This window comes from Capra hircus, chromosome 9, assembly GCF_001704415.2.
Source record: "Capra hircus breed San Clemente chromosome 9, ASM170441v1, whole genome shotgun sequence".
Classification (NCBI taxonomy): Eukaryota; Metazoa; Chordata; class Mammalia; order Artiodactyla; family Bovidae; genus Capra; species Capra hircus.
The window spans coordinates 49,947,793-49,971,788 of record NC_030816.1 but is presented as its reverse complement, the minus strand read 5'-3'; the positions used below and the strand labels follow the sequence as shown (position 1 = coordinate 49,971,788).

At 38.7% G+C, this 23,996-nt stretch overlaps 1 protein-coding gene across 2 annotated transcripts in view; it reads left to right on the top strand.

Annotated features, from left to right (window-relative positions):
* The window catches only part of ZNF292 (zinc finger protein 292), a 94,601-nt gene that overhangs the window by 29,147 nt on the left and 41,458 nt on the right, over positions 1–23,996 (top strand). The gene's annotated exons all lie outside the window — the stretch shown is intronic.

Genomic DNA, 23,996 nt, shown 5'->3' with positions numbered 1-23,996 from the left:
CACAGGCATTGGTGAATATTACCTTGGAAGTGAATATTGTCAAGACAGAAAATCCCAGAAGATTTTGAAGTTCTTGAAGCAATGAAAAATGCCTATGCTTGCTACGGGAAAAGTTAGCAGAAAAAGGAGTTCTTAGGCTCATGGATATATTTTTTAAGAATACTGCAGAAAAATTCCTTCAAAGGAATATTTAAGTATTTTTAAAAAATCTTTGAAACATACATTTATTTTACTTTTGATCAAGTTTAATACTTTTTGGTTATATAAAACTCATTTCCAGGGATTGGACCCTAATATATAATCTGTCTGTAGAGTTTGATTTATTAGGAGCCAATGAAGTCATTGTTTGGAGTGAGGTTACTCACTGATGGTAATTATTCATAGAAATGTAATAGTCGTTAGCATCCTCTGAAAGTCAGTTCTAACACGGTTATCTGTGTAGTTGAAACATTCTTTAAGTCAGATAAGATGCTTCTGTGTTACTAGTTTTTCTTAACTCTCTAGTACATAATATTAATAGTCTCTTTCCATTTTGTAACTATTCCCTGTAAGTTAAAAATTACATTTTTGTTATTTAAAAATCCGAGCAATACAAAAGTGTCATCCTCCCTATCCTGTTCTACTCTTCACTCCAGAGATAACTAGTTGCAAAATTGTATCTTTGTAGACATTTTCCATGCATTCACTTAAATGTAATTCTTTATATGTTTGTATTTAAATAGTGAGATAATATAAATATAGTTCTGTGCTGTACACTTTCAGGTGGTAAAGTGTCTGGCTGCAATGCAGGAAAACCTGGGTTCGATCCCTGGGTCGGGAAGATCCCCTGGAAAAGGAAACGGCAACCCACTCCAGTTTTCTTGCCTGGAGAATCCCATGGACAGAGGAGCCTGGTGGGCTACAGTCCATGGGGTCACAAAGAGCTGGACATGACTGAGTGACTTTACTATACCTATACCATAATTTATTAAACAATCTATTACTGACATTTAAGTTTTATAATTTTTGTCATTTTGCAGAGTGAAATTGTAGCTCCTTGCTGCTCTTAGTCTTACATTCCTGACAGCTGGGGCGGTATGAAAATTTCTTTTTCATAGACTATGCTTTGCGATGGAGAAGCCTTTCAGAAGGTTTTATTTTCCATCTCTGATTCAAGGTTGTAAAGGAGCTTCAGCTGAAATGGTTTTCAGATAGTTTCTGTTTTAGGAGTATTTTGTTAAATCTTTATATCAGGTGCCTCTGAATTGATAGTTAATATTTTCTGGAAAAAATATGATTTCAAACCATTAATGTTTTAAGCAGTGTTAAATATATTGATCAGTATTTTCCATTAGTTTCAAATTGATTCTATGAATATGATGCATTAAAATCAGGAAATTCAGACAGCTACAGATCTGTGTGTTATATGACGCTGATCTGTTTAAAATTTAAATTCTAAAATAATTGAGTCATATTACATAATACACATTGTCTTTGTGCTTCATGTTCAGTCATTTAAAAATACTAAAATAAGGACTACTTTGTAGTTGGGAAATGGATGATGCTTAATATAGGTTATTATACAATACAGAATACTTGAACGTGTTAGAAAGGCTTGAGAAAGTTATTAATTCTCTCTGAATTCAGCAATCCTTATTTGAAATCATTGAAGCCAGATGTGATTCAGAATTCAAAATTTTATGACTTTTCAAAAAGTTATATGGTACATGTCCTATGTTGTACACCATACCTTCAGAGAGGGGCTTTGGGTTGCCCATAGACACATAGCAGGATATATGAATATTCTCAGTAAGTGGGTAAAAGCTGTGAAGTATTTCTTTTTTTTTTTAATTGGATAATATTCAACTATATGGATATAATACATTCTGTTTGCCCATCTACTCCATCTAATGGACATTTGACTTGTTGCCAGTTAGTGTTGCTGTGAACATTCATATACGTTTCTTTTTATCAACATGTTTATATTTGTTGGGATGCTTTGCTAGTAGAATTGCTGGTTTAGATAGTGAATTTATGTTTACCGTTTTATGAAACTGCCAGATTATTTGTCACAAGTGCTTGTTGGTACCATTTTACATTCTTCCCAGCACTGCATGAGGGTTCTTGTATCTCTAGATTCTCATCAAAACTAGGTATTGTCTGTCTTTAATTACAGCTATTCTAGTGGATTTGTAGTGCTATCTTGTGGTTTAATTTGCATTTCCCTAGTAACTAATGCGGAGAAGGCGATGGCAACCCACTCCAGTACTCTGGCCTGGCAAATCCCATGGATGGAGGAACCTGATAGGCCGCAGTCCATGGGGTTGCTAGGAGTTGGACACGACTGAGCGACTTCACTTTCACTCTTCACTTTCATGCATTAGAGAAGAACATGGCAACCCACTCCAGTGTTCTTGCCTGGAGAATCCTAGGGACGGGGGAGACTGGTGGGCTGCCGTCTATGGGGTCGCACAGAGTTGGACATGACTGAAGCGACTTGGCAGCAGCAGCAGCAGCGACTAATGATATTAAATATCTTTTCATGTGCTTTTTAAGTCATTTGTTAATCTTTGGTGGACTGTCCATGTAAAACTTTTGCCCATTTATTTTAGGAGAGGGTGGTCATTTTTTTATTATAGCATTGTAATAGTTCTTCATGTATTCTGGATACAAGTCCTGTATCAGGTATGTTATTTGCAAAAATTTTTTCCCAGCCTAAGCTTTTCTCCAGGTCTCTTGAGGTGCAGTTAATAAATAAAAGTGTATTTATTTGGGGTGTGCATGATGATGATTTGATATACATACGCATTATGAAATTATTACAATGGAAGTAATTCAGCCTATCCGTCACCTCTCATAGTTATCATATTTATGTGTGTGTGTGGTGAGAACACTAGGATTTACTGTCATAGCAAATTTGAAATTAATTCTAGTCACTGCACTGTACATTAGCTTCCTAAAGCCTGTTTACCTTATAACTGAATGTTTGTTCCCTTGGGCCAGCATTTCTACATTCCTCCCATACCCCAGTCTCTGGCAGTCACCATTCTACTCTCTGCTTCTATGATTTTGACTTAATTTCTTTTTTTTTTTTTTTTAATTCTGTGTATGAGTGAGAGCATATAGTGTCTGGTTTTCTGTCTGGCTTTTTTCACTTTGCATAACGTCCTCTAGGTTCATCCAAGATGTAGCAAATAATAGGATTTTTTTTTCTTTTTTTGTGACTGAATTTATATATATAACGTTTTCCTTGTTTGTCAGTAGACAGTTCAGCTGTTTCCATATTTTGGCAATTGTGAAAAATGCTGCATGAACATGGGGTTCCAAATATCTTTTCAAGATACTAATTTGGTTTCTTTGGGTATATATTCAAGAAGTAGAATTGCTGGATCATACAGTAGTTCCATTTTTCATTTTTTGAGGATCCTCCATGCTGTTTTCCATAATGGTTGTACACTTGACACTCCCACCAGCAGTTCACAAGGGTTCCCTTTCCTCCACATCTTCTCCAGCACTAATTTGGTCTTTTTGGTGACAGATATCCTAAGAGATCTGAGTTGATACCTTGTCATGGTTTTGATCTGCGTTTCCGTGATGATTAGCAAAAATAGATAAGAAGGACCACATCAAACTAAAAGGCTTCTGTACAGCAAAGGAGGTTTTTTCCTACGTTTTATTCTAGAAGATCTACAGTCTCCAATCTTCCTTACTTTTACCTCTGCAGTGTATTTTGAGTTAATTTTTATGAGTGGTTTAAGATAGAGGTTTAGGTTTGAAGAATTGATCACTTTTTAAGCTGGGCTTTCTGCTGTAATATTTCATGTTCTAAAGTAGGTTTATTAGTTCATTTGAGACGCTATAACCTAAATAACATAAACTTGAATGGCTTAAAAGCAATAGAAGTTCATTTCTCACAGGTCTGGGGATTGGGGAATCCAAGATAAGACATGAACAGAATCTGGTCTGGTGACAGCCAACTTTCTAGTTCATAGACAACACCTTTTCACTTTGTCCCACGTAATAGAAGAGGCAAGGGAGCTTTCTAGGACCTCTTCTATAACAGCACTAACCAGATGTATTTTGTGTTTTTATAATATAATTCTAAAAGTTAGAAATACTGTGGAGACGAAACTGCAGTCCCAGTTGTCATTTTTAGGGTATATTTCCTGTATGCAGAAAGAGTTATACAGTGTTGTAAGAGTTAATTGGATGGAATCTAAAAACACTTCCTTTCTAGGTTATGTGCTAGACATTGTTACTTTTTAATCTCTGTTACATCAAGTTTCTTAAGAAATTAAAGAGTCAATTATGGGCATTGTGGTTCAGCTGGTAAGGAATCCACCTGCAATGCGGGAGACCTGGGTTCAGTCCCTGGGTTGGGAAGATCCCCTGGAGAAGGGAAAGGCTACTCCAGTACCCACTCCAGTATTCTGGCTTGGAGAATTCCAAGGACTGTATAGTCCATGGGGTTGCAAAGAGTCAGACATGTCTGGGCCACTTTTCACTTTCATGGGCATTGTGAACAGGTTAGTGTCAAACACATTTATACTAGTCTAAAATTGAGACCCTCTACACCAAGGAACTCATTTGACTGCTTTTGTAAACCTTGCTTATGTTATTTGTTCATTTGCTAAGTCTTGTGGCCAACTTGGCAACCCTGTGAACTTTAGCAAGGCAGGCTTCTCTGTCCTCTGCCATCTCCGAGTTTGCTCCAATTCATGTCCATTGAGTTGGTGATGCTATCTAATCATTTCATCCTCTGCCACCCCCTTCTCCTTTTGCCTTCAGTCATTCCCAGCATCAGGGTCTTTTCCAGTGAGTCAGCTCTTCACATCAGGTGGCCGAAGTATTGGAGCTTCAGCTTTGGCATCAGTCCTTCCAGTGAATATTCAGGATTGATTTCCTTCAGAATTGACTGGTTTGATCTCTTGCAGTCCAAGGGACTCTCAAGAGTCTTCTCCAGCCCCATGATTCAAAAGCATCAGTTCTTATCAAGCTTCATAATGGTCCCTCTCTTACATCCCTGCATGACTACTGGAAAAACCATAGCTTTGGCTGTATGGATCTTTATTGGCAAAGTGATGTCTCTGCTTTTTGATCTGCTGTCTAGGTTTGTCATAGCTTTCCTCCCAAGGAGCCAAGTGTCTTTTAATGTCATGGCTGCTTTCACTGTCCACAGTGGTTTTGGAGCCCAAGAAAATAAAGTCTGTCACTGCTTCCACTTTCTCCACTTCCATTTGCCATGAAGTGATGGGACCAGATGCTGTGATCTTTGGCTTTTGAATGTTGAGTTTCAATTCAGCTTTTACACGCTCCTCTTTGACCATCAAGAGGCTCTTTTATTCCTCTTTGCTTTTTGTCATTAGAGTGGTATCATCTGTGTGTCTGTTGTTGTTCAGTCCCTCAGTTGTGTGCAACTCTGTGACCCCATGGACTGAAGCACACCAGGCTTCCCTGTCCTTCACCATTTCCCAGAGCTTACTCAAACTCATATCAGTTGAGTCAGTGATGCCATCCAACCATCTCATCCTATGTCATCCCCTTCTCCTTCTGCCTTCAGTCTTTCCCAGCATCAGGATCTTTTCCAGTGAGTCAGCTCTTCCCATCAGGTGGCCAAAGTATTTGTGGAGTTTTAGCTTCAGCATCAATCCTTGCAGTGAATATTCAGGGTTGATTTCCTTTAGGATGGACTGGTTTGATCTCCTTGCAGTCCAAGGGACCCTCAAGAGTCTTCCCCAACACCACAGTTCAAAAGCATCAATTCTTCGGTGCTCAGTGCTCTTTATGATCCAACTCTTCATATCCGTACATGACTACTGGAGAAACCATAGCTTTAACTGGATGGGTCTTTGTTGGTAAAGTGATGTCTCTGCATTTTGATAATGCTATCTCAGTTGGTCATAGCTTTTCTTCCAAGGAGCATCTTTTAATTTTGTGGCTGCAGTCACCATCTGCAGTGATTTTGGAGCCCAAATAACTAAACCTGCATATCTGAGGTTGATATTTCTCCCGGCAATCTTGATTCCAGCGTGTGATTGATCCAGCCTGGCATTTTGTATGATATACTCTGCATATAAATAAGCAGGGTGACAATATACAGCCTTGTCATACTCCTTTCCCACTTTTGATCAGTGATTTGTTCCATGTCTGGTTCTAACTGTTGATTCTTGACCTGCGTGCTGGTTTCTCAGGAGACAGGTAAGGTGGTCTGGTATTCTCATCTCTTTGATTTTCCACAGGTTGTGTGATCCACACAGTCAATTTAGTGTAGTCAGTGAAACAGGAGTAGATGTTTTTCTAGAATTCTCTTGCTTTTTCTGTGTTCTAGCAATTGTTGGCAATTTGATCCCTACCTCTTCAAAACCCAGCTTGTACATTTGGAAGTTCTCTGTTCACATATTTCTAAAGCCTTGCTTGAAGGATTTTGAGCATTATCTTGCCAGCATGAGTGCATTTGTTTGGTAGTTTGAACATTCTCTGGCATTGCCTTTCTTTAGGATTGGAAGGATATATTGGGTTGGCTAAAAAGTTCATTTGAGTTTTCCATAAGATGGTATGGTAAAACCAAACTTTTTGGTCAAGCCAGTATTATTAGAACTAGGGGAATTAATGGGCCACACCATGGCAAGGTAGGGAATAGAAAATTTGAGGGTTGTGATGTTCATGCCACCAAAATGCTGCAAGGAATTAGGCCTTGGATTCTTGGAAATTCTGGAAAGTGAGTGTTTATAGCATCCATATTAGAAACTATTTAGGATTTAAAGCTGTCAGAAGCTCAGGTTCTGAATGGTCACTTCACATCCTAGAATGAGTGTATAGGCATGTGAATTATGTCAAGTTCATAATTGATTTTCTTTGAAAATGGTGAAGTGCTATTGAAATAGCTACAAGAGTGAGCCATTTGTCAAGGACAGTAGACTGTGGTATTGGGAAACAAGTATCTGCACCAGAATAATATGGAAGTAAGATTATGAAATAATCTTGGATTTCATCACAAGTAAGAGTGACTCATTCAGTTCTCACTGTTTAGGAGAAAGATGATACAAAAATAGCACCAGCACTAAGGGACAAGCTCCAACCTGAGATGCTGAGGAAGACTTGGGAGTTGCCAAGTGATACAGATAAGTGTCCGTTGATTCTCTGAAGTCAGACTTCTGGCTAGCTTGGTAGTTGGGAATAACTTCCTTTACCAGTTCTATTCAGAGGAACTTTTTATTATGGATATGTTAATATGTATTCCTGGGAATATGGGTTTCAAATACTTCTTGCCAGTTCTAGCTTTTCATTTTATGTGGGGTTTTGGTGACCAAATACTAAGTTCTAGTGGAACTGTCAGCATAGCTGTCAGCATCTTCCTTTATGGTTGTGTGTTTTGCCGTCTTGTGTAAGAAATCCTTCATTGTCCTTTGAAATACTCTCAAGATCTTGAGATCTTCTCCTGTATTCTTAAAGTATTGCTTTTCACATTTAGATTTTTTTGATATTTAATCCATTTGGAATATAATTCTGTTATATACTGGGAACTGTAATTTTTTTCTCCTGAGGAGCTGGTTGCTTCAGCATTATCTATGGAATGGTCTGTATATTTCTCACTGATTACTAATGGCACATCTGTTATATACCCAAACTTCCATATATACTTAACTCTGTTAAAGCCCTCTAGTTCTCCTTTGTCATCTGTACCTCTACAGATATCATGCACTCTCAATTTCCATCTCTTTAAGATGTCTTTCTATCTGATAAGGGTATATAATCCCACCTGGCTTTTTCAAAATTGGTTTGGCATTTTGTGTGAATTTCAGACTGAACTTGTCAGGTTATATGAAAATTCCTTATGGGGAATTTCTTCAGCATTCCTTTCACTTTTTATATTAAATTTGGGACATATTGCCATTTAAAAATTTTGTCTTCTAATATTCATGAGTGCAGTGTCTCCATTTATGCAGGCCTTCTTTTATGTCTTTAAATGAAGTTTCATAATTTTTCCTGGAAAGATCTTATATATATATTTTGTTAGATTTATTCTTAAGTACCTCATGGGTTTAGTTACTGTGAATGGTGTCTTTTAAACTGATATTTCTAGTTGCTTGCTTGTGAATAGAGTTGATTTTTTTTATCAGTTTTATATCCTCCAACTAATCTGAATGCTCCTGGACTTCTCATGTATGCATTTTCTGCAGTAATGACATTGTTATTTTTCCTTTTCAGTCTTTATTGTGTTCGTTTCTTTTTCTCATTGCTCTGATGAGGCCTACAGCATTGAGTAGAAGCAGTGATAGCAGGCACTTGTTTTGTTTCTGACTTTAAAGAGAAATGCTGTTAACATTTCACTGTTAAGTTGAGGTTTGCCCTGGCTTTTACTAAATACATTTTATCGAGTTAAAGAGGTATCCTTCTATTCTTCGTTTCAGAAAGGTTTTGTATTAATTCTTTATCTTGAATGGGTTGTATTTTTATCCTGTCCTTTTTTGGTAGTTATTGAGATAATCATATAGCTTCCCTTTAAATCTGTTACTATGATAAATTAGTTTATTGGTAAGATAAATCCTCCTGAGTCCAAAATACATTTAAAGAATACATTGCAGTCCTTCTCGTTTCCTTTCTTGAACAATTCAGTCCTTCATTCCTTATGGAGAGGAGAGCAAAGTGGGTGTCTGTGGTGGGAGCAGGGTGTTCCATTGCCCCAGGGTGAGCGTCACAGCCCAGGTTGGGTGAGTAACAGCTCTGTGGGGCAGGAGTCACAGCCCGATTAGTGCGAGGAGGACTCCACAGGGAGTTTGCAGGGGTGGCTGCATTTGGGGGTTTAGAGCTCAAGTGAGGTTACAAATAGGAAAAGGAGTACATCAAGGCTGTATATTGTCACCTTGCTTATTTAACTTATATGCAGAGTACATCATGAAAAACACTGGACGGGAAGAAACACAAGCTGGAATCAAAATTGCCGGGAAAAATATCAATAACCTCAGATATGCAGATGACACCACCCTTATGGCAGAAAGTAAAGAGGAACTAAAAAGCCTCTTGATGAAAGTGAAAGAGGAGAGTGAAAAAGTTGGCTTAAAGCTCAACATTCAGAAAACTAAGATCATGGCATCCGGTCCCATCACTTCATGGGAAATAGATGGGGAAACAGTAGAAACAGTGTCAAACTTTATTTTTGGGGGCTCCAAAATCACTGCAGATGGTGACTGCAGCCATGAAATTAAAAGACGCTTACTCCTTGGAAGAAAAGTTATGACCAACCTATATAGCATGTTCAAAAGCAGAGACGTTACTTTGCCAACTAAGATCTGACTAGTCAAGGCTATGTTTTTTCCAGTAGTCATGTATGGATGTGAGAGTTGGACTGTGAAGAAGGCTGAGCGCCGAAGAATTGATGCTTTTGAACTGTGGTGTCGGAGAAGACTCTTGAGAGTCCCTTGGACTGCAAAGAGATCCAGCCAGTCCATTCTGAAGGAGATGAACCCTGGGATTTCCTTGGAAGGAATGATGCTAAAGCTGAAGCTCCAGTGCTTTGGCCACCTCATGCGAAGAGTTGACTCACTGGAAAAGACTCTGATGCTGGGAGGGATTGGGGGCAGGAGAAGGGGACGACAGAAGATGAGATGGCTGGATGGCATCAATGACTGGATGGATGTGAATCTGAGTGAACTCCGGGAGTTGGTGATGGACAGGGAGGCCTGGCATGCTGCGATTCATGGGGTCGCAAAGAGTCGGACACGACTGAGCGACTGAACTGAACTGAATTGAAGATGAGTGTAGGTGGAGAAGGGCAGAGCAGCCTGGTTTGGGGCTTCACAAGGGGCACATTTCCACATTGGGGCAACCTGGCAGGGGATATCAGTGTCTAAGCAGAGGGAGAAGGAAGAACTACCTGGATACACAGCCCGTTGCAGCATGCTGAGCCCAAGCATTGATGAGGGCTGCTGCTGCTGCTAAGTCGCTTCAGTCGTGTCTGACTCTGTGCAACCCCATAGACGGCAGCCCACCAGGCTCCCCCGTCCCTGGGATTCTCCAGGCAAGAACGCTGGAGTGGGTTGCCATTTCCTTCTCCAATGCATGAAAGTGAAAAGTGAAAGTGAAGTCTCTCAGTCGTGTCCGACTCTTAGCGACCCCAGGGACTGCAGCCCACCAGGCTCCTCCATTCATGGGATTTTCTAGGCAAGAGTACTGGAGTGGGGTGCCATTGCCTTCTCCGATTGATGAGGTCAGGCCCTAACTTAATCAAGTGACCAACATAAACATCATCCATAATGGGACAAATTGTAATCATGTGTTGCTTGATAGGATCCAGGGGGCAGAAATGATCATGTTTCTGTGATATTTCTGCCAAAATGCATAACGTGGGTAAAATTATGAGAAAACACTGAATCCAATTTGACAGCTTTCTACAAGAATAACTGGCATCTAATCTTTGATAGTGTAAGAGTCCTAAATGAGTCTTTAAGGTTCCACTTAGGACTTAAGAGATTGAAGGGACCAGCCAGCTAAATGCAGAACATGGTTCTGAACTATATCCTTTTCCATCCAAGATGACATTGGAACAATTGGGAGACTTGAGTGGTGTCTGAGAGTTACATGCTAGCAGTGTACTACTGTTTATTCCTGATTCTCATGGTCTTACTGTGATCATGTTGGAAATACACATTAAATACTTGAAAGCCATGGAGCACCAGGTTGGCAACTTACTCCCAAATAGTTCTGGAAAAAACTTTGTACTGTGTTTTCAACTTTCTATAAGTTTGTGATTGTTTCAGGTGTTTTTTTGTTTTTTTTTTTTTAATTTTGAGAGTTTATTGCAGGATTTGGTTGGGTAATATTTGGGATTTTAAAATCTGTTTACTAAGTGAGATTGGTTTGTGATTTTCCTTTCTCATATTATGTTTATTCAGTTCTTACATTTGTAGCCTTTTGGGAACTTTTATTCCCTCCCTTTATCCCTTCCTTTCTTCCAAAGGTTTCTTTAATAGACAGTCTGTTTCCTAAAGGATCAGTTCCTGGATTTTCCTATAGAAAACTAACTTGATTTTTTTTTTTTAATGGATTCAGTTTCTTTAGAGAGTAAAGGACTTTATTCTTGAGATAGTTTTAGTAACTTTTTCTAAAACATTTCCCATTTCATTCATATCTTTAAGCTGTTTCATTAAAAAACAGTAAAAAAAAAAGATTTTTAAAGCTGTTTCAAATAAGGAATGAGAATGTATTAAGATTTAAAAAAAAAAAAAAAACCTGTATTCTGTAGTTTTGGTCCCTTTCTCATTCCTAAGTCTATTTGTACCTTCCCTTTTTTCTTGATTATTTTTGCCTGAGGATTTTTTTTTAAGTCTTTGCAGATGACTAGTATTTGGTTTTGTTGTTCCTCTGTTGTATTTTTATTTTCTATTTCTTATATATCTGCTCTTATTTTTTATTACTTTTAAATTTTTATGCTTTCTTTGAATTTATTCTCTTTGTCTAACTTAACTACTTGGTTGTTTTGACAAAATTCTGTGTAATAACCACAAAACCCTAGTGACATCTGATAGTATATATTGCTCATTTATCTGAAGTCAGGACAGCGTTGGCAAGGCCATCTGCTGGCCTTGGCTGGAGTCATACACAGGTTTAAGGTTGACTGGATGTCAACTGATAGAGGGTGGTCTCAACAGATAGAGGGTGGTTGCTCCCTAGAGCTACAGGGATGACATCTTCTCATCTTCCTGGAACAGCAGGCTAATTTGGACACACCTCCTTTTGATGGTAGAAGCATACAAAGGAGCAAGATTCTTAAACTCATAGATAACCTACTATCACTTCTGCCACATTCTGTCAAAACAAGTCACATGGGGTAGGAAAATATTCTCTGCCATTCTGAGAGAAGTATTCCCAAGTCATGTGAAAAAGCTTGGATACAAAGAGTGAGGAATTCAGTCTGCCACTTGCCATCCCCAGTCTTTTGCTTTTCCAAGCTTTTTATTATAGAAGAAATACAAGGATAGTACACTGAATACCCAGTGTTAGCATTTTGGTATATGTATTTTGTCTCATGCTTTAATTCTCTTTTTTTCCCTTGAATTCTTTAGAGTTAGGTATCATGACATTGCCCTCTTGTGTTTATCTCTTAAGTCCAAAAAATGCAGTCATCACACTCAGGAAATTTAATACTGACACAATAATATTGTCTGATTAAAATATATCTTCAGATTTCTCTGTCTCAATATTCTCTGACTTTTCATTTGGTCTTTTTCTAATAAAAGAAAAAGATTTTTAAGAATCTATCAGATGTAGCCAGTTTAGCTTTATCACAACGTAAGTATTACTGCCAATCACTTTGCTGTGCAAAATTGCACAACAAAAATCACAAGGCTTATGGGGGAAATGGGGTTAAAGGTACAACACTCAAAACTTCATCGTCACCCACAGTCTTGTAAGAACTGCAGTACAATTTTATATCTATTTAGTGGTTAAGATGTACATAACTAAGATAAATGTGGTGCTTTACCTTGAAAAAGACCTATACTTTGTAGGAGTGGTGTCAGAAGGGTTGCAGTTTGTGAGTGAGGTGGTGGGAAGAGAATTCTCTGAAATTGGACAGAAAGTTGAAACCATGTGTGGATAGATACAGCTCATCACACACCTGGTGAGCTGACATAGCTGGTACATATCTGAGTGGTGTGCATTTTCTGTTTCCTACACAGCTTAGTTCAGCCGGGTGTAGTTTTCTAGTTTCACCTAATGTTTCTCACTAAAATAATCACACATAGGCAAATAGAAGATTAATGTTTTGCTCATACTGTGTTGGAACAAATTTGCATTTTTTTAAAGCTATAGCGTAACTTAAAATACAAACATATGCATCTATAAATTTCCCTCTTAAGATTGCTTTAGCTGTGTCCTGCAGATTTTTATATATTTTGGCTATAATTCAAATCTGAGTATTATCTGATTTCTATTACGATTTCTTCCACCCATGATTTAGAAATACACAAAAAGGAGGGAGTTATAGATTTGGAATTTGGATGAACATGTACACACTCCTATATTTAAAATAGATAACCAACAAGGACCTAGCACGAGGAACTCTTCTCAATATTCTATAATGACCTAAATGGGAAAAGAATTTGAAAAAAGAGTAGATGTATAACTGAATCACTTTACTGTACACCTGAAACCTAACACAGCTTTGTTACTCAACTGTACTCTAATATAAAATAAAAATTCTTTTAAAAAAAGAAATGCGCTTAAAAATTTTCAAATTTGTAGTTTTCATTGTAGGTGTATCTTGTTAATATTTTCTAACTTTATTGCTTTGTGTTCAAACAATGTGAAATGTATAATATTCTTTGTTAGTTTTGTGACTGTGGCCTAGTGTGGAGTCAGTTTTTGTAAATGTTTTGCATTTTTAAAGAATGTGCATTCTCTAATTGCTGAGTAAAGGTTAATATACTTAAATTACCTAATTTTTTTAGCTGAATATTCTGTGTTTATCTCACTAATTCAATCCAGACTCTCCCTCAGTTGTATAAGTCTCCTCTCAGCTTATTCGGGCACGTTAGGTAGTCTGTTAAGTTCATCTTGAGGAAATTTGTCCTAGAGTCATCTGATATATGATAGTTATTTTTCAGGCCCATGGTCTTCTTGGGATGTTTCTTCTTTACCTCTCTCCTGTTTCCCTTTTTCCTAGATACCATTTTCATTCCTTCCTTGGTTTATCTCCCCTCATTTTGATGAAATTCTTCAGTAGCATTGTGAAAAAAAAATATGCCTACAAGTTGAACTTTTTGAGAACTTGTATGTCTGAAAATGACTTTTCTGTCTTAATACCTGTGGTAGTTGGGTGGAAATGATTCCCCTTCACTTTTTAATGGAGTACCTCATTTTCCTTTGGCTCCAGTGTTGCTGTTGAGAAGTCTGCTCTGCCCCCAGTCTTGTCTGAAGCTTGGTTTGATCTTGTCTGTCCTTGAGTGCCAGAATTTTATGAAGTAGTGCTTTGATACAGGTCTAATTTAAGTGATTGTGCTGTGCACTCAGTGGGTCTTTCAATTCTTAGAATTTGTGTCCTTAGATTCTAGGAGATTAACTTGAATTAGTCCTTTGATTTCTTCCCCTCCGTTTTTCTGTTCTAATTTCTGGAATTCCTGTTGTTGGTTTTGAGATCTCTAATGCTCTTCTCCAGATCTTCTTATCTCTTCTTTCCTATGCCTTTTAATTTTGGGGTAAATTTCCTGAATTTACCTTCCAACTCTTTGGTTGAGGTTTTCATTTCTGCTATTATATTTTTAATTTGAATCTTTTTTCTATAAATATTCCTTTATGATATGGTATTTTTATTCATAGGTCTCATACATTCTCTGACCCCTAAATATTAATGATAGTTTCTTGAAATTTTGTCTTCGTGTATACTCCAAGTTTCCTTTTAAACTAATCTGTTTTAACCCCTTGAGTGGTGCTTGGTTTCCATTCTTTAAAGGGGTGTGTGCGCGTGAATGCTCAGTCTTGTTCAGCTCTGCAACACCATGGTCTGTAGCCCACTAGGCTCCTCTGTCCATGGGATTTTCTAGGCTGGAATACTGGAGTGGGTTGCCACATCCTTCGCCAGGAATCTTCCTGACCAGGGGAAACTGCATTGGCATGTGTATTCTTTGCACTGAGTCACCTGGGAAGCCCCATTTAAAGGTATACTACCAATAAACCGACAGAGAACTCCAAGCCCATGAGTGGGATTTGTTGTGACCTTCACCATAAGGGGATTCAGCTGTTTTCTTTTCATGGTGGAAGACTTTGTTTCAGAAGCTTTGGGTCTTTTCTCTTGAATTTCCTGAGAATGACTCAGCTAAGGAGATTTTGGCAATTTTGAGGAGAAAGGAACTTAAGGGAAGTTGTCTCTATAGTCAGTATTTGAAAAACTCAGCAGTGGCCACAGGACTGGAAAATGTCAGTTTTCATTCCAATCCCAAAGAATAGCTTTGCAAAAGAATGCTTAAACTACCACACAATTGGACTCATCTCACACACTAATAAAGTAATGCTCAAAATTCTCCAAGCCAGGCTTCAACAGTATGTGAACCGTGAACTTCCACATCTTCAAGCTGGATTTCGAAAAGGCAGAGGAACCAGAGATCAAATTGCCAACATCCATTAGATTATTGAAAAAGCAAAACAGTCACAGAAAAACATCTATTTCTGCTCTATTGACTATGCCAAGGCCTTTGACTGTGTGGATCACAGTAAACTCTGGAAAATTCTGAAAGAAATGGGAATACCAGACCACCTGACCTGCCTCTTGAGAAACCTGTATGCAGGTCAGGAAGCAACAGTTAGAACTGGATGTGGAACAACAGACTGGTTCCAAATTGGGAAAGGAGTACATCAAGGCTGTATGTTGTCACCCTGCTTATTTAACTTATATGCAGAGTACATCATGAGAAACGCTGGGCTGGGTGAAGCACAAGCTGGAATCAAGATTGCCAAGAGAAATATCAATAACCTCAGATATGCAAATGACACCACCCTTATGGCAGAAAGTGAAGAAGAACTAAAGAGCCTCCTGATGAAAGAGGAGAGTGAAGAAGTTGGCTTAAAACTCAACATGCAGAAAACTAAAATTGTGGCATCTGGCCCCATCACTTCATGGCAAATAGATGGGGAAACGATGGAAACAGTGACAGACTTTATTTTGGGGGGCTCTAAAATCACTGCAGATGGTGACTGCAGCCATGAAATTAAAGGATGCTTGCTCCTTGGCAGAAAAGTTATGACCAACCTAGACAGTATATTAAAAAGCAGAGACATCACTTTACCAACAAAGGTCCATCTAGTCAAAGCTATGTTTTTTCCGGTAGTCACGTATGGATGTGAGAGTTGGACTATAGAGAAAGCTGAGTGCTGAAGAATCGATGCTTTTGAACTGTGGTATTGGAGAAGACTCTTGAGAGTCCCTTGGACTGCAAGGAGATCCAACCAGTCCATCCTAAAGGAAATCAGTCCTGAATATTCATTGGCAGGACTGATGCTGAAGCTGAAAGTCCAAATACTTTGGCCACCTGAGGTGAAGAACTAACTCATTTGAAAAGACCCTGATGCTTGGAAAGATTGAAGGCAGGATAGAAGGGGATGACAGAGGATGAGATGGTTGGATGGCATCACTGACTCAATGGACATGAGTTTGAGCAAGCTCAGGGAGTTGGTGATGGACAGGGAAGCCTGGCATGCGGCAGTCCATGGGGTTGCAAAGAGTCGGACACGACTGAAGGACTGAGAGATTGAACTGAACTGAATGCTCCCCTCATCTCATGCAGGTATCTTTTTTCCCCTCTACTTCTCTCCAGAATAAACTACTGGGGATTGTGGTGGTGCCCAGCTTGGGCCACCTAACTGTAGAGAGGGATGCAGAAATCAGAGAGGCCACCTGCCTGCACAGTTCTGTCATTCTCAGTCTTACCTTTGCCTCCTTGCCAGAGGCACCAAATGCTCTGGTTCTTGAGCCCTTTGGTGATTCTGAAGAATTAGGTCCTTACCTAAACCCTACTTAGGAGTCATTTTTCTCAGAGTGCCAATCTTCCATATGCTTTCCAGTGTTTAAAATTTTGGCTATCTTTCCCCTACTCCTGTTTTCTTAGTCCTTGTAAGTTTATGTCACTTAAAAAGAATTACTCTTGGTTTAGTGAGGTTTGAAGGGAGCAAAGTACAAATTGTATGTGTCTAGATCCACCATTTTCACACAAAACCTTAAAGTAACGTTTAGCAAGTTTGAAATTCTGAAAGAGTATCACCCACACTCATGCTTAGTGGGCACAAAAAATTTAAAACCCTGTTATTTCTTTCACTCCTGTCCAGTGGAGTTTTCTGGAGGTTACATGATGTGTGATATTGTAGCAGATTAAATGCAGAGATAGATACGAGAATCGTCCTCTTTTCTATTAAGTCAAACATTGAAGAGATTTGAAAAATGTAAAAAAGGCCACTCTTCTAATTTTTTGAAAAATTTTTTTCATTAAAAATACTGTGTTGATAGTAATATAGGATGAGTTTCTTGTTATTTTAAATCCGTTTATAAGTATATAATTAAATGTCTCAGTTTTCATTTCTAATTCTCACGTGGTGAAAATCAGTAGTTACAGCCTTCATAAACACACACTTTGGATTTCTCAGTAATTTTTAAGAAAGTAAAGGGTTTTGAGGTCAAAATTTTGAAAACATGTACTCTAGAGAATCATAGATGTAAACTGAAATTGGACATGCATGTAACAATATAAACATATCCAACACTCCAGTTTTATCTTTACATAGCACAATAGTGTAATTTAATCCTCATGCTTATTAGATTGGGCACTCCTGTGGATTTTTTCTTCTTTTGTTTTTTCTCCTAATCATGAGAGGAACTAAATGAAGCTTCTGGAAGTTACAGTCTATACTGTCTTTATCCCTATAGGTATTCCAGTCTCTGCTGATTTAGATAATAATAAATCAGCTTGGACAGAATATTAAATGTGCATTTTTGTTCCCTAGGGAACAAAATTGGTTCTCAGGGAGTAAAAAGAATTTTAGATATTATAATAGTTTGTGGTCCATAAACAGATATATAGTACATTTGTGGTATTACAATTTCATTGCGGGTGGGGGCGAGTTAGGGGAAAAAGTCTCCATTGGAGCAGATGAGAATGAAAAAGAGGTTGAGAAACACTGTTTTAGAGATCCTGCTGGAATATGACCCTTTAACCTTTCTTTGGCTTGTATTTCTTTCTGAGATCCCAGGCTTGCTACCTAATACACGCTATAGAATTGGGGTGATGACAACAGTTAACTTGTGGGAATCCAGTAGGTCCTTCAAGAGGGAGACAGCTAGGTGAGGATTCCAGCAACCAGAGAACTAGTGCCTCAGCTTCAACCAGTTGTTGCAGTGCTGGAATATGAACCCAAGGATTCCAAATTTTCCAAATTAAAAAAGTTAGAAATCCAAATTCTCTGTAAACTTATGATTTCTAAATGTTAGAAACTAAAATAATTTTTAAATAATATGCCCATCAGTCAAAACGTCTGTGAATCACCAGTTTAGGGACTCCCCCCTCATCCCCACTAGTATAGTCTCTCTTGGCATGATGGAATATGTCTCCTAAGTATGACTCCTTTATTTATTGCATTCTAAACTCAGAGCCATTTTGCTCCTGCTTGGTTAACTTCAGTGATAGATCCACCTGTCAGGAGGCCAACCTGCTCGATTTTTGGTTAACTCTGTTGCATGGTCAGTCTAATAGGAAGCAGAGATTTATCTTAAAACTTTAAGCTAGTGGTCTTAGTTTATCCTGTGAGACCAGAAAGAATAAGAGTAAGACTCTTGTTTTGTGTGACAAGTCTTCAGATTTGTTACTTTGGCTCTGAATCAGCGCTTTATTTTTCTAGAAATGTAGAGCATAGTATTTGAGAATTCGGGCTCTGAAGTCGAACTAGTAAGGTTTGAATCTCCTCTCTATGTCTAGTTCTGTGATCCTAGGACTTATTTATTTTATACCTTTGTCCATTTTAATACCAGCATATGACTGTAATTTATCTAATTGGTAATAGGTATTACATGTAAAACTTGAAGAACAGTGTCTGGTATATAGTAAATATTCAGTAAATGCTGTCTATTCTCCACATTAAGCGTCTGATCCTTAGTTCCATCAGTCATTCTTCAAGCTGGGCTGTGCTTAGTTGCTCAGTTGTGTCTGACTCTTTGCAACCCTATGGACTGTAGCCACCCAGGCTCCTCTGTCCATGGGGATTCTTCAGGCAAGAATACTGGAGTAGATCGCCATGCCCTCCTCCAGGGGATCTTCCCAACCCAGGGATCAAACCCAGGTCTCCCACATTTCAGGTGGACTCTTTACTGTCTGAGGTGCCAAGGAAGCCATTCGTCATAGACCACAGGTTTAAATGTGCTTACTAAACTTATAGTTTACTCATTGATGGAAGCAGTCTATGCCTGGTAGGAAGACTTACAGATTTCTTTTCCTATCTCTTCTATACGATTTCCTCCCATATGCCTTTCCAAACCAGTTCATGATGACTTTTATCTTTGTTCATTTCTGTATATATATATAAATATAAAAGCACCACACAGACACACAGACTTACTCATTCTTGAACACAAGATCATTGGAGGGACAACGAAAGTGTGAGGCTTAGGCTCTCCCCGCTTCTAATAGAACCCTGATTTTGCTCACACATTTTTATTTTAAAATAGGAACCTTGGAGAGTGCCGTTTGATTGGTTTAAAAGTCAACCATGGAGTTCTTTATACTGTGTGATTTTTTTTTTTAACTTTTTATTTTGTTTTGGAGTGTAGCAGATTAGCAATGTTGTGATAGTTTCAGGTGGACAGCAAAGGGACTCAGTCGTACATATACATGTGTCCATTTTCTCTCAGTGGCTGTGTGATTTTTGGCATAGCCATGTGATGAAATCCTGGTCATTGAGACCTGAGGAAAATTTTACTGATAGAATTGGGCTCGTGGTTTCTGGAAAAGGTTTCTTTGTTCCTTAAAAAGATGGACATGAGGTGGTGGTCTCATCTTCTGGTTGTTGCTGAGACCTGGGGATTGGGCGGGAGTGCCACCTGAGGACGGCAGAGTGAAGGCAGAGATGGGTCCTTGGAGACATTGTTGAGCTGCTGCACTAACCAGTCCCACAGCCTGTCCTCCCTCTTAATTTCTTATTATGTGGGAAACTTTTCTTACTGATTCTGCTGCTTTGAGTTGGATTTTCTTACTTTCACCTGAAATATGGCTGGCAAATTGGATAAATAGTCCATAACCTCATAAAGTTAGGAGGAATAATTGAAATAATAAAGTAATCTACAGATTTATAGTTCTGTGACATTGCCACCAACAGTATGTGAGTGGACAGAATGTTTCATAGAGAATGAGGTTACCTGGCTTTGCTAATTACTGATTCAGTTAATATTCGAATTGCAGGTCATTCAACTTCATAAAACAAAATTAAGTGATGTTTAAGATCTGTTCTGATTATGCGTAAAGAATATGATTATTCTGGAATTCCTGCCTGAAATGGAAGGTTTTGTATACATTAAGGCAGTAGATATAAATAACTTTTTTAGTTGAAGAAAGCGTAATTTATTAGCCAGTCATGTTGGGAATGCTTCCAGTTCCACAGTGGTTCTACTAATTTTAGTGTATTGGGAAACAAGGGAAGCTCTACTATCTGTACACTGACCAGTTTGAATATCAAACTCATAGCTTTGTAAAAATAGATATCTGTTTTTTAACCCAACTTTGACACTTATTCCCCTGTAAGTCATCAGTATGAGCGTGTCAGTTTTCTTTTTCATACCATCTCATCATCTGCTGTGATCCTTTTCTTCTACCCTTTCCCCAGTTATTAATACATTTAGTCCCAGACCATTAAGCAGCCACCTAAGAGCTTTGCCTTTCACCAGACTCTGCTTTCTCTTCCTCTTTCTTCATCTATAAATGAAGTGAAAATATATAAGTTTTAAGGTGCTTTACGGTTCTAACATTCTGTGACTTGTCAGTTATTTTTCTCATCATTTCGGACCCTGTTATACCTAAAATAACTCATCTTTAGTTATAAGTAAAGTTAAGAAATTTTTCACCTCAGGACAGTAGAATTCACTTACGTAAAGGAAAAAAGGTAATACATTAAATATCCTGTGCAGAGCTAGATATATCAAGAAATGTAGAGCCTGGGCAAAATGTAGATATATATACACACATGCAGATATATGTAGTTTTTTAAGGGTTTTTTTGGAAGGGGATTGATTGGGAGACAAGAAAAGGAAGATAATTTATAATTATCTTATAATTTCAAAACTTTCGGGAACTCAGTACATTATTTTCTTTTCCAGGAAAACTTAAAACTGTTACAAGATTGATTCATTACTGCAAGAGAACTAATAGGGGAAATCTAAGTGTTTGATCAAACCATAGTAACATTTGCCAGGCATGAAATTCCCTAGACATATAAACTTCTTTTTCCAGAAAAAAGGAAATAATATTTAATGATCTTCAGTAGAGAGACAGGTGCTAGGTGAAGTAAGAATTATATGCATCAGTTCAGTTCAGCCACTCAGTCGTGTCCGACTCTTTGCAACCCCATGGACTGCAGCATCCCCAGCCTCCCTGTGCATCACCAGCTCCTGGAGTTTACTGAAACTCATGTCCATTGAGTCAGTGATACCATCCAGCCATCTCATCCTTTGTCATCCCCTTTCTCCTCCCGCCTTCAGTCTTTCCCAGCATCAGGGACTTTTCCAATAAGTCAGTTCTTCGCATCAGGTGGCCAAAGTATTGGAGTTTCAGCCTCAGTCTTCCAATGAATCTGTCCTTCCAATTATATTCAGGGTTGATTTCCTTTAGGATGGACTGGTTGGATCTCCATGCAGTCCAAAGGACTCTCAAGAGTCTTCTCCAACACCACAGTTCAAAAGCATCAATTCTTCAGCACTCAGCTTTCTCTATAGTCCAACTCTCACATCCATACGTGACTACCGGAAAAACCATAGCTTTGACTAGATGGACCTTTGTTGGCAAAGTGATGTCTCTGCTTTTTAATATACTGTCTAGGTTGGTCATAACTTTTCTTCCAAGGAGCAAGCATCCTTTAATTTCATGGCTGCAGTCACCATCTGCAATGATTTTGGAGCCTCAAAAAATAAAATCTGTCACTGTTTCCATTGTTTCCCCATCTATTCGCCATGAGGTGATGGGACCAGATGCCATGATCTTCGTTTTCTGAATGTTGAATTTTAAACCAACTTTTTCACTCTCCTCTTTCACTTTTATCAAGGGGCTCTTTAGTTCCTCTTTACTTTCTGCCATAAGGGTGGTGTCATCTGCATATCTGAGGTTATTGATATTTCTCCCGGCAGTCTTGATTCCAGCTTGTGCTTCACCCAGCCCAGCATTTCTCATGATGTACTCTGAATAAGCAGGGTGACAATATACAGCCTTGAAGTACTCCTTTTCCTATTTGGAACCAGTCTGTTGTTCCACGTCCAGTTCTAACTGTTGCTTCTTGACCTGCATACAGGTTTCTCAAGAGGCAGGTTAGGTAGTCTGGTATTCCCATCTCTTTAAGAGTTTTCCACAGACTCTGTTTACTTCCACTGTATAATCGTAAGGGATTTGATTTAGGTCATATCTGAATGGTCTTAGTGGTTTTCCCTATTTTTTTCAATTTAAGTATGAATTTTGCAATGAGAAGTTCATGATATGAGCCACTGTCAGCGCCCCGTCTTGTTTTTACTGACTAGAGAGAGCTTCTCCATCTTTGGCTGCAAAGAATATAATCAGTGTGATTTCATTATTGACCACCTGGTGATGTCCACGTGTAGCGTCATCTCTTGTGTTGTTGGAAGAGTGTTTGCTATGAACCCCTGCGTTCTCTTGGCAAAACTCTGTTAGCCTTTACCCTGCTTAGTTTTGTACTCCCAAGGCCAAATTTGCCTGTTACTCCAGGTATCTCTTGACTTCCTACTTTTGCATTCCAGTCCCCTGTAATGAAAAGGACATATTTTGGGGGTGTTAGTTCTAGAAGGTCTTGTAGGTCTTCATAGAACTGTTCCAACTTCAGCATTACTGGTCAGGGCATAGACTTGAATTACTGCGATATTGAACATTCTGCATTTCAGACTCTTCCGTTGACTGTGATCACTACTCCATTTCTTCTAAGGTATTCTTGCCCACAGTAGTAGATATAATGGTCATCTGAGTTAAATTCACGCATTCCAGTCCATTTTAGTTCGCTGATTCCTAAAATGTTGATGTTCACTCTTGGCATCTCCTGTTTGACCACTTCCAGTTTGCCTTGATTCATGGACCTACTATTCCAGGTTCCTATGCAATATTGCTTTTTATAGCATCGGACTTTGCTTCCATCACCAGTCACATCCACAACTGGATGTTGTTTTTGCTTTGGCTCCATCTCTTCATTCTTTCTGGAGTTATTTCTCCACTGATCTCCAGTAGCGTATTGGGCACCTACCGACTTGGGAAGTTCATCTTTCCAGTGTCCTCTATCTTTTTGCCTTTCATACTGTTCATGGTTGGTGTTAATTTCAAAAACCTTGAAGGTGTGAGTGAAGTCATCCTGCAGCATATCATCCTATCATAAAATAACCAAAATGAAGTGTTAGACACTCATTTGTGTCTGACTCTTTGTGACCCTGGAGACTATAGCCTAGCAGGCTCCTCTGTCCATGGAATTTCCCAGGCAAGAATCCTGGAGTGGGTAGCCATTCCCTTCTCCAGGGGATCTTTCTGACCCAGGGGTCGAACTTGAGTCTCTTATGTCTCCTGCATAACCAAGGAAAACACTAAAACCAACCATGAAAACATTTGCACATTTAACGTTTTTTAGACACAGAACGTCTGCTGAGTTTTCTTCCCAGAAGTAGAGGGATAATCAGAAGACAATTCCAGAATGCAGATTTTTCCATTCAATTGGTAGGTTTTGTTTTGATTTTTCCAAGTCCTATTGAGAGAGATTTGTTCTGACAACTCTATAAACACGTGGTATTCTTTCCAGTACCACTTCTCAGACTCTTAACATCAAATAGGTGTCCTACAATTCAATTCAGTTAGGTCACACTGCACAGGTAAAAGGCTGAATCCCACAAGACTGCTCTTGTTTCACGTTGCCAGTTCCAAGTACTAGGCCTTCAGGTAATTTGTACTTCTGTCCAACTTGGAGAGGGTCTGGGTTTAGGAATATATGTTGCTCTTCAGTTCACCAGATTACCTTTTCTATTCTTCCTCATTCTCTCTGATGGCTTACTACTTCTAGTAGTTATAGGGTTGTAGAGAGGACAAGGTAATAAGTGTTTTCTTTTGAGTGTTTGATAGTAAAATATAATTCTGTCCTTCCTACTTTCCTCCTTGCACATTTTTAAAAAGCTTCCTCTGTATGCCAGAGGATACAAGCAAGACCTCATGGAGTATTCCTTCAACATGCCCTCTTTTCTAGGAAATAGCACCTAAATTTGCCATGTGTTGATGAGTCTTAAACCTTGAAGTGTGAGA